Source organism: Garra rufa, chromosome 9 (assembly GCF_049309525.1).
Source record: "Garra rufa chromosome 9, GarRuf1.0, whole genome shotgun sequence".
NCBI classification, from domain to species: domain Eukaryota; kingdom Metazoa; phylum Chordata; class Actinopteri; order Cypriniformes; family Cyprinidae; genus Garra; species Garra rufa.
In genome coordinates this window covers 4278327-4289117 of record NC_133369.1, presented here as the reverse complement: position 1 = coordinate 4289117, position 10791 = coordinate 4278327, and the positions used below count along the sequence as shown (strand labels likewise).

At 36.0% G+C, this 10791-nt stretch overlaps 1 pseudogene; it reads left to right on the top strand.

The window, feature by feature from the left end:
* The first annotated feature begins 776 nt into the window (after positions 1 to 776).
* LOC141342711 (leukocyte elastase inhibitor-like) lies at positions 777 to 2654 on the top strand (annotated as a pseudogene).
* Positions 2655 to 10791: the final 8137 nt, after the last annotated feature.

The following is a 10791-nucleotide window of genomic DNA, read 5'->3' as shown; positions in this document are numbered from 1 at the left end:
TCTGATTACGTAGTCCAAATTACATGTAATCAGTTACAACCCAGCTCTGATAGGCTATATGTATATATAATTAGGTGTTTCATGAGGCATGTATCCACAACACATGATTAGTTTTATACAACTGAAAATATGACATGCCCACCTTAGTAAAAACTACACAGATCACTATCACAACATGAAGCATTAACTAACGTGAACTAACTAAAAATCGTTTAGAAAAGCAGTTGCAATTGGGGTTCATGGTTATATTTCATTTTGGTTTTTGATGTTTTCTAAACAAGTTTTACAGAGACACCTACTTCCACCCTTATCAGGAAATATATTATTAAGAGTGTACACAGATTATGAATAAGCATGATTAAATATAATTTAGTAAAACTGTGATTCATCTTTCTTGTATTTAGCTTTTGTTTCTTCACCCGGATGCTCTTAATTTACTGTAAACAATGAGTGAGATAAAGAATGAATCACTCAATTTAAGTAGATAATTATATCAATTAATATTAAAAACAATAATCTGTATTGTACAGGAAAGCTGTACTTGGATTTAAGGCTAGTTGTTTTAGGGTGAGGCATCCCTTTATTAGACAGACACCCATAACTCTCGAATCATTCGCACTCGGACACACTGAGAAACGTCATCATTTCTGCTGATTATTCCAGGTAATGCTTTCACTGAACTGTTTATAGAAAGTAGATGGTATATCTACATTAGTGTTAATGAAGAAGATCTGCTGTTATTTGGACAACTGCTATTTCTTCCTCAGCTTGTGAAAATGGAGCAATTGTCTGCAGCAAACACACAGTTCTCTCTCAACCTGTTCAAGAAGATCAGCGAAGGAAATGCAAAAGGAAACGTGTTCTACTCTCCGATCAGCATCTCATCGGCTCTGGCCATGGTGGCGCTCGGAGCAAAAGGAAACACAGCGGCTCAGGTGTATAAGGTGAACACCACTCTTAAAAATGCGTGATTGCATGAAGAACCTTCATGAAACTTTCTATTACACAAAAGGTTAAAATATTCTTTATACTGAGAAAAAATGTTATCTTTATCAATTCTACCACAACAATACTATGTAGGTCCTGGGCTTTACCAATCCTCCCAACCCCGTGGACCAAATTCATTCCAGCTTCAAGGAGCTCATGAGTGAACTGAATGAACCAGGAGCTCCATATGCGTTGAGTCTCGCCAACCGCCTCTACGGGGAGCAATCCTACGAGTTTGTTCAGGTAAGACTCAAACCAAATAATTCAATGTTTGTTCTTGGTATTAAAGTACAACATTTGGGAAATATTTACCTCAATGTGTTTCCTATGTTACAGAAATTCCTTAATGACAAAAAGATATTATGAAGCCAAACTGAAGGAGGTGGATTTCAAGAAGAATTCAGAGGCTGCACGTGTCAAAATCAACAAATGGGTGGAGAAAAAAACACAAGGTGAAAACAACCACAAACTTATTGTAAATTTTAAACTTACTTTACAAATAATGACTGGTTGATGTTTTTGATGGATTTTCAGTTCTGCTAAATTTTCAAAGGCCATGTTCGGCTTAATAGGGTTCTTGAGTTGAGCTATTTAAGAATCCGTCTCAAAGCTCACGACGAATAGAAATGCAAAATTAGGGCTTACTAAAGAGTGCATTAAAGTTACAGTTTCATTCACAATGTTGCTCTTTGAATTTCAGACAAGATCAAAGACTTGCTGCAAAAGGGTGCCCTCACTTCAAAAACAAAACTAGTCTTGGTGAACGCCATCTACTTCAAGGCGACCTGGGAGAAGAAATTCTCAGGGAATGCCACCAGAGATGGACAGTTCAAGTTGAACAAGGTGCTCTTTGTTGAAATATTCTGAACGGTCATGCAATATGAGGATTTGTGATCTCTTATTAATCTATATTGATGCTTGGCAGACTCAAAATAAACCGGTGAAGATGATGAAACAGGAGTCAAAGTTTCCTCTGGCCTCCATCCCAGAGATGGACAGTCAGGTTCTGGAGCTGCCGTATGTTGGGAAGGATCTCAGTATGTTGATCATCCTTCCTAACAAGATTCAAGACGAAACCACTGGCCTTCAGAAGGTGAGACCACAGAGATTATATATAGTGTGGTTTTTTTTCATTACAATTGCTGGTTAATGCTGCATTAATAAGTTATTGAAGAGTCTATATAACTGTGTGCATTATTAATGTATTTTTAAATTAAAAACAAATAGACAAACATTAATATGACTCCTTTGTTATCCAGCTTGAAAAGGCACTGACCTACAAGAAGCTCATGGAGTGGACCAAACCCAGCAAGATGCTTGAGCAAGACGTTCAAGTATCTCTGCCCAAATTCCAGATGACAGAAACCTATCAGATGAAGAGTCTTCTGACCAGCATGGGAATGAAGGATGTTTTTGATGAGCAGAAGGTGAATCTTTCAGGCATGTCGCCCAACAACAACCTGGTGGTGTCGAAGGTGATTCATAAAGCCTTTGTTGAAGTAAACGAGGAAGGAACCGAAGCGGCTGCGGCCACCGGTGTCGATGTTGTAATAACCTCAGTGCCAGAAGACCTAAAAACCTTTATTGCAGACCATCCGTTCCTTTTCTTCATCCGTCATAATCCCTCCAAAAGCATTCTGTTTTACGGACGCTTCTGTTCTCCTTGAAGATGATGGTGATGGAGGGATAGTTCTAGTTACACATGTTTCTCTGATATAAACATAAATAAAGGCTCTGAATGAAAGTTTCTGTATGCATTTACTTTAACAGCACTGGTTCTTGAGTTCTGACACAAAACAGGCTACAGAATGGGAAAATGTTTATACATTTTTCGATTAATTGGTTCAACAATGGGTTACTTTACATATGGGGAAAAATTTCTAAACTCCCAAACCATTTCATTACTAATTTTCAACGGATTACAAACATTTACATTCATGATGTTTTTATCCAAAGCAAAGCAAAAGATGCACAAAAGCAATTCATCAGAGAGCCAGCAATATTCATAATATAGAATAACAGGTTGATTTGACAACTAGATTTGGAAACAAAGTAGAGAAGAAGAGAAATGCATAGAAGAAATAGAAAAAATAAAAACATGCTGCATCCAAATTCACATACTATCCATCCTAAATAGTATTTGAAATCAGAAAAAGTGTCCCAAATCAAAGCATGTTAAAATTAGTTTTCCAAAGGTACCCGAATGGTTGAAAATTCAAAGTGCAGATCTGTGCTTGACATGTTAGAGAAAATATAAGCATTTAAATTTCACAAACAAAAAAAAAAATATCAATATAATAAATGATGAAGAACTACTAAAGATTCTTAAATAAATGTGAATAGTGCAAAATTTACAATTAAATCTAAAGTGAAGGTCATGTTAACCCACTAATTTGGGGGAAGCCGTGGCCTAATGGTTAGAGAGTCGGACTTGTAACCCAAAGGACTTGTAACCCAAAGGTTGCAGGTTCGAGTCTCAGGTCCGGCAGGGATTGTAGGTGGGGGGAGTGAATGTACAGCACTCTCTCCACCCTCAATACCACGACTGAGGTGAGTCCCTTGAGCAAGGCTCCGAACCCCCAACTGCTCCCCGGGCGCCGCAGCAATGGCTGCCCACTGCTCCGGGTGTGTGTTCACGGTGTGTGTTCACTACTGTGTGGGTTACTGATGGGTTAAATGCAGAGCACAAATTCCTAGTATGGGTCACCATACTTGGCCTCACGTTAGAGACCTGCGCGGGATGGATTTTTCAGTCCCGCTCCCGCAAGATTGTGTCCCGCTCCCGTGGAAATAAATGTTATCTCGTCCCGCTCCCGCCCGCGACATTCATGTTTTGTCCCAGTTCTGTAACATCTCGTAAGTTCCACTAGACCCCAGCATAAATGCTCTGGATAAAATATTTGTTATTTAGGCTAAGCATCAACATTCACAAACCACTGTTATTCTTAACAAACAAGCAAACATGAGCTACTGCGTGCATCCACGGCAGAATGCAAACAAACAAAGCTCCTTTAAAGCTGACATCTCAGTACGCAATCTCATAAAGCTCTTATAACACAATTGATATTATGCACAATTAGCCTTTCATAAATGTCTACACTTTGTGTGTTGTAATTCGTAAGCACGCAATGTTCAGCAGTGTGAAAAACTTTTGAGCAGTGAGTGGATTTTAACTTGAACACCACTGATTGGCGATGCGTTCCTGAAATCAGCAGATGGCTACATTCCTCACACTGCATACAACACTGCAGCTTTTGTGCAATAGGTGAATGACAATTTTTTGTTTTTAGATATTTTATGTTTAGATATTTCTATTTTGCGGGAGTCCCGCGAATCATTTTATTTTCCCGCATCCCGCACACACACGAGTCTCTACCCGCCCGCACTCGCACTTGCCCATCAAGTTTCGTCCCGCGCCGCACTCTGTTGCGTTGGGTCCCGCGGGATTGCAGGTCTCTACCTCACGCCACCTCCTTTCCTCTCCTTCCTTTCCTAATAATGATTCAAATCGGTCCAAATCGGTCCATTTAGCTACTTTAAACAATCTTAACTCACTGGAGCCTGAATTAAAGAAGTAGTTCACTTCCAACAAAATTTCAAGTCTTTCTTTCAAAAAGGAGTCTTTCTTTCTTCAGTTGTAAAAAAATTATGTTTTTTGAGGAAAACATTTCAGGATTTCTCTTCAGATAATGGATATCTATGATGGTTTTCGAGTTTGAACTTCCAAAATGCAGTTTAAATGTAGCTTCAAAGGGCTCTAAACAATCCCAGCTGAGGAAGAAGTGTTTTATCTAGGGCACCATATATATCCATTATGTGGAGAGAAATCCTGAAATGTTTTCCTTAAAAAAACTTTTTTCACGACTGAAGAAAGACGATTTGGATCTTGGATGACAAGAAGGTGGAGTACATTTTTGTTCTGAAAGTGAACTACTCCTTTAAGATCATGCTGAATGACGGTCTATAATATCTTCATCACTAGATGGCGAAAGAGCTCTTTTTCTTTTCTTTTTTATTAGGTTATAGAGGTCTCAAACTCAATTCCTGGAGGGCCGCAGCTCTGCAGAGTTTAGCTCCAACCAACTCCAACTCACACCTGCTTGGAAGTTTCTAGTAATCCTGAAGACCTTGATTAGCTGGATCAGGTGTGTTTGATTAGGGTTGGAGCTAAACTGTGCAGAGCTGTGGCCCTCTAGGAATTGAGTTTGAGACCAGTGGGTTATATACAAGCAGACTATATTAGTTGTCTAAAAGTGATTTTTAAGTAGTATTACATAATATAATGTGATGATGATCCTGTGCATTGTTGTTATTAACATTCCTAGTTTACAAACTTGGGTATTTTTGTTACATATAGACTACATATGATTGAAGAAGTGGCATTTAGTTATTTTGGCAGACTGTTTAAAGGATTACTCCACTTCCAAAATAAAAAATCCCTGATAATTTACTCACCCCCATGTCATCCAAGATGTTCATGTCTTTCTTTCTTCAGTCACAAAAAAATAAAGTTTTTTGAGGAAAACATGCAGGATTTTTTTCCATATAGTGGACTTCAGTGGTGTTCAGCGGATTTTAGGTTAAAAATGCAGTTTCAGTGCAGCTTCAAAGCGCTCTACACGATCCCAGCCGAGGAAAAAAACTGCTGAAAAAACCAGCATATGCTGGTTAGGTATGTTTTGGTGCTGGGATGCTGGTTTTAGCTGGTATATGCTGGTCCTTTGCTGGTTTATGCTGGTTTCAGCTGGTTTATGCTGGTCATGTTGCTGGTTAATGCTGGTCCTTTGCTGGTTTATGCTGGTCCTTGACCAGCAACATGACCAGCATAAACCAGCAAAGGACCAGCATTAACCAGCTAAAACCAGCATCCCAGCACCAAAACATACCTAACCAGCATATGCTGTTTTTTTCAGCAGGGTTATCTAGCAAAACGATCGTTTATTTCCTTAAAAAAATTACAATTTAATTTATTTACTTTTTAACCTTAAATGCTCGTCTTGTCCAGCTTTCCAATGCGAATGCGTACTCTTCATATTCTAGTTCAAGGCAGTTAGGGTATGTTGAAAAACTCCCATCTCATTTTCTCCTCCAACTTCAAAATCACCCTACATCACTGCAGAAGTACCGACCCAGTGTTTACAAAGTAAACTTGCAAAGAAGATCAAATGCCCTTTACAAAAAAAGGTAAAACAGCGATGTAGGGTGATTTTGAAGTTGGAGGAAAAAAAGAGATGGGAGTTTTTGGACTGTCTTGAACCAGAGTGCACAGAGTTTGCATGCACATCGCATAATCTGCATTGAAACCGCATTTTTAACCTTCAATCTGTATACGGAATGTTTTTCGAATAAAAACATATTTCTTTGCGACTGAAGAAAGAAAGACATGAATGTCTTGGATGACACAGGGTGAGTAAGTTATCAGGAAATTTTTATTTTGGTGGAGTAATCCTTAAAGGAGGCTCATAGGTGGAATGAATGCATTTCAATTCATAATATCAATGTTATAACATTAATGCTGTAAATATAAAGTTTTGAATATGGAAATATTTAATTATTTTAATAACTGAAATGATACTTTAAAAACAAAAAATGATTTAACCATATATTTGAATATACAGCTATACAATCAAAATCGGATCACTACATTTCATTTTTAGGGTAGTTCACCTAAAAATGAAAATTAGCCCTTTATCTACTCACCCTCAAGTCATTCTAGGCGTATATGACTTGCTTCTTTCAAACCAGTCCAGTCGGAGTTTTATTTAAAAAATGTCCTGTTTCAAGCTTTATCATGGCAATAGGCAAGTGTTTCTTGTCGACAGGTCAAACCAAGTCCAATAAAGTGCATCCATCCATAATAAAAAGTGGCTCACATGGCTCCAGGAGGGTGAATAAATCCCTCCTGTAGCAAATCGATGCATTTTTATGAGAAAAGTATCCATATTCAAACCATAATATTCACTTTAATCTAGCTTGCGCTCACTGTTGTACACGGAAGCAGCTCCGGGATGGACCTGTAAGTCTCATGAAAACCAGCTGTTTGTTTACAGAAGCAAAGGAAGCAATGTTTCTTTACTTTAGCAAAGGAAAACCAGTCTCGTCTTGGCTTATATCAAAATCCTCCAACATTCTTCTTTACAAATCCTCGTTTTGTACTTCTAATTTGCGATCTTTGTTTTGATCGCTCCATTTGTGCGTCCGCGTTCTTCACTACTGAGCACTTCTGTACAACAGTGAGCGCAAGCTAGATTAAAATGATTATTACATTTTTAAATATGGATATTTTTCTTACAAAAACGCATTGATTTGTAACAGGAGGCCTTTATTCACCCCCTGGAGTCATGTGAGACACTTTTTTATTATGGATGGATGCATTTTATTGGACTTTTGACCTGTTGAAGAGAAACACTGGTCCCACTTTACATTAGGTGGCCTTAACTACTCTGTACTAACATTTGAATTAACTATTTAGTACAATGTACTTATTGTGTACATACGTGTTTTTACATTGTGCTTATCTTTTTTAAAACCTATATGTAATAACATTAGTAATTATTTTCTATAATTACCACTGTTGACCCATCCCTTACACCCTACACTATAAAAAAAAAAAAAAAGCCATAAAATTTATGGTAAAAAACTGGCAGCTGTGGTTGCCAGAATTTTAAGTAACAAAATAAGGTAGCAATGTTTTACAGTTTTCACTTAAATTTACAGGTAAATACTGTTAATCTCATTAACTGATATAATGGTAATGTATCAACCGTTTGAAGTACTGAAATCTGTTTTGTACCTTTGTAATACACTGATAACATAACAACATCACATGATGAACTAAAAGCCCATCACAAGGAGGTTTTAAATAATAACATATGTGACCCTGGACCACAAAACCAGTCATAAGGTTAAATTTTACAAAACTGAGATGTATACATCATATAAACACTCAAAAAATACGCTTTCTACTGGTGTATGGTTTGTTAGGATAGGACAATATTTGGCCGAGATACATCTATTTGAAAATCTGGAATCTGAGGGTGCAAAAAAATCAAAATACTGAGAAAATCACCTTTAAAGTTGTCCACATTAGGTTCTTAACAATGCATATTACTAATCAAAAATTACATTTTGATATGTTTACAGTAGGAATTTTACAAAAAATCTTCATGGAACATGATCTTTACTTAATTTCCTAATGATTTGTGGCATAAAAAAAATCAATAATTTTGACCCATACAATGTATTTTTGGCTATTGCTATAAATATACCCCAGCGACTTAAGACTGGTTTTGTGGTCCAGGGTCACATATATAGAAGGTGCACAGTGTCATTCACACAAACACTAAACACCATCATGGTAACACACATAAAACTGAAATAATGCAAAAAAACATTAATTTAACAACATTAGATGTAACATACATCCCTAATGTACAAAACTGCCAAGAAAAAACTAAGAAGGAAAAGTTATTTCAACAAAAAAAATCAAATAAAAAAATGAAACACAGGGAATTCTGTGAATGTCAAATTACGGTTATTCACTGTAAATTTTCTTTTCACTTCCAAAAACGCTATACTACTGTAAAATTACATGCAATGTCCAACACAGTTATAGAAGGGGAACTTCACAGATTTTTACTGTTAAATTCACAGTCATTTTTTACAGTGTAACCCACCCTTAAACCTACCCAAATCACCAAACCTGTCCTTAACCTTATCCATATCCCGCCTTAAGAGAAGCAAAAGTGTTTTGAAATGCAATATGACTTATGACATTAAGTGCATTGTACTTGTTTTTTGATGTAAGTACATAATAGTTAAGGCCACCTAATATAAAGTGTGACCGAAACACTTGCCTATTGCCATGATAAAGCTTGAAAGAACCAAGACATTTTTTAATGTAACTCCGATTTTACTCGTCTGAAAGAAGGAAGTCATATACACCTAGGATGCCTTGAGAATGAGTAAATAATGGGCTAATTTTCATTTTTGGGTGAACTAACCCTTTCACGCTAAAAAGAACCAGTCACTCATTATAATTAATCATCACTTCTGTCTGCTGATCCCTCATGTGATTGGCTAAAAGTGCATTGGCTGACATCAACATCAGCACCAAACAACTCTCCAGAGGGTGTGTGTGTGTTTAGTAATATCATTGTGACTGACTAGAAACAGTCAAAGGCGTTGAGCAGGGATGGGCAACTTCAGTCCTGAAAGGCCACTGTTTAGCTCCAAACGTAATCAGACACACCTGTAGCTTTCTAATGATCTTGAAGAGCTTGATGAGCTTTGATATAATTCCTGTTTAATTAGGCCTAGGGTTGGAACTAAACTCTTCAGGACAGTGGCTTTCCAAGAACGAATTTGCATATCCCTGGCGTAGAATTAAGTAGGGATGGTAGGGAAAGTCCCTAACAATATTCAATGATTACTTAATTGTCCCTAGCAATAGTTTTGATCAAACAATTAAATATACACTGGCACTCAAAAGTTTAGGATCAGTAAGATTTGTAATGTTTTTAAAGACATTTCTTCTGCTCATCAAAGCTGTATTTATTTAATTAAAATTACAGAAAAAACTGAAATAATGTTTAAAATAACTGTTTTTATATGAATATATTTTAAAATGTAATTTATTCCTGTGATACAAAGCTGAATTTTCAGCATCATTACTCCAGTCTTCAGTGTCACATGATCCTTCAGAAATCATTCTAATATCCTGATTTATTATCAATGTTGAAAACAAATGTGATGCTTAGTTTTTGTTGGAAACTGTGATTTTTTATTTTTTTTTTTTTCAGGATTCTTTAACAAATAAAAAGTTGAATTTCAAATAGAAATCTTTTGTAACAATATAAACTACCATCTAAAAGTTTTGGTCAGTACATTTTTATTCTTTATTCACTTTATTCAGATCGGGACTTCAGAGCGTGTATCCAAAATATTTTTAGGCGTACTGATTCATTTTTTTATTGAACAAAAACATTAAACTATTAGAGCAGTACGGAAGCCCAGTTTCGCCATGGAATAAAAATTATTATTATTTTTTTTTAATATGACATTTTTTAGAAATGCGTCATATAAACATGCAATTCTGACTTTTTTTTCAGAATTGTGAAATATAAACTCACAATTGGGAGTTATAATGTCAGAATTGCGAGATATAAAGTCAGAATTGCAGGACATAATCTCACAATTGCAAGAAATAAAGTCAGAGATATAAACTTGCAATTCTGACTTTTTTTTCAGAATTGTGAAATATAAACTCACAATTGGGAGTTATAATGTCAGAATTGCAAGATATAAAGTCAGAATTGCAGGACATAATCTCACAATTGCAAGAAATAAAGTCAGAGATATAAACTTGCAATTCTGACTTTTTTTTCTCAGAGTTGTGATATAAAAAAATCGCAATTGCAAATTATAAGTCCAGTTCTGAGGAGAAAAAAAGACTGATATGTTTACAGAATTGCAAGTTTATCTCTCACAATTCTGTCTTAATAACTTGCAATTATCACACAATTAAATTTTTTTTTCTTGCAATTGCGAGTTTATTTCTCGCAATACGGTCTTTATTAGAAAAAAAAAGTCAGAATTGTGAGATAAAAAGTTGCAATAACCTTTTTTTATTTTTAATTCAGTGGCGGAAACAGACTTCCAAAAATTATATCTGGTGTGTGAAAAATTTTTGGTTTGACCGTAATTATATAATTATATTACACAATAGGCATGTATTCAAAACACATGACCTGTTTTATGAAACCAAACACCTGACATGCCCACCTAAGTAAAAACTACATGAAC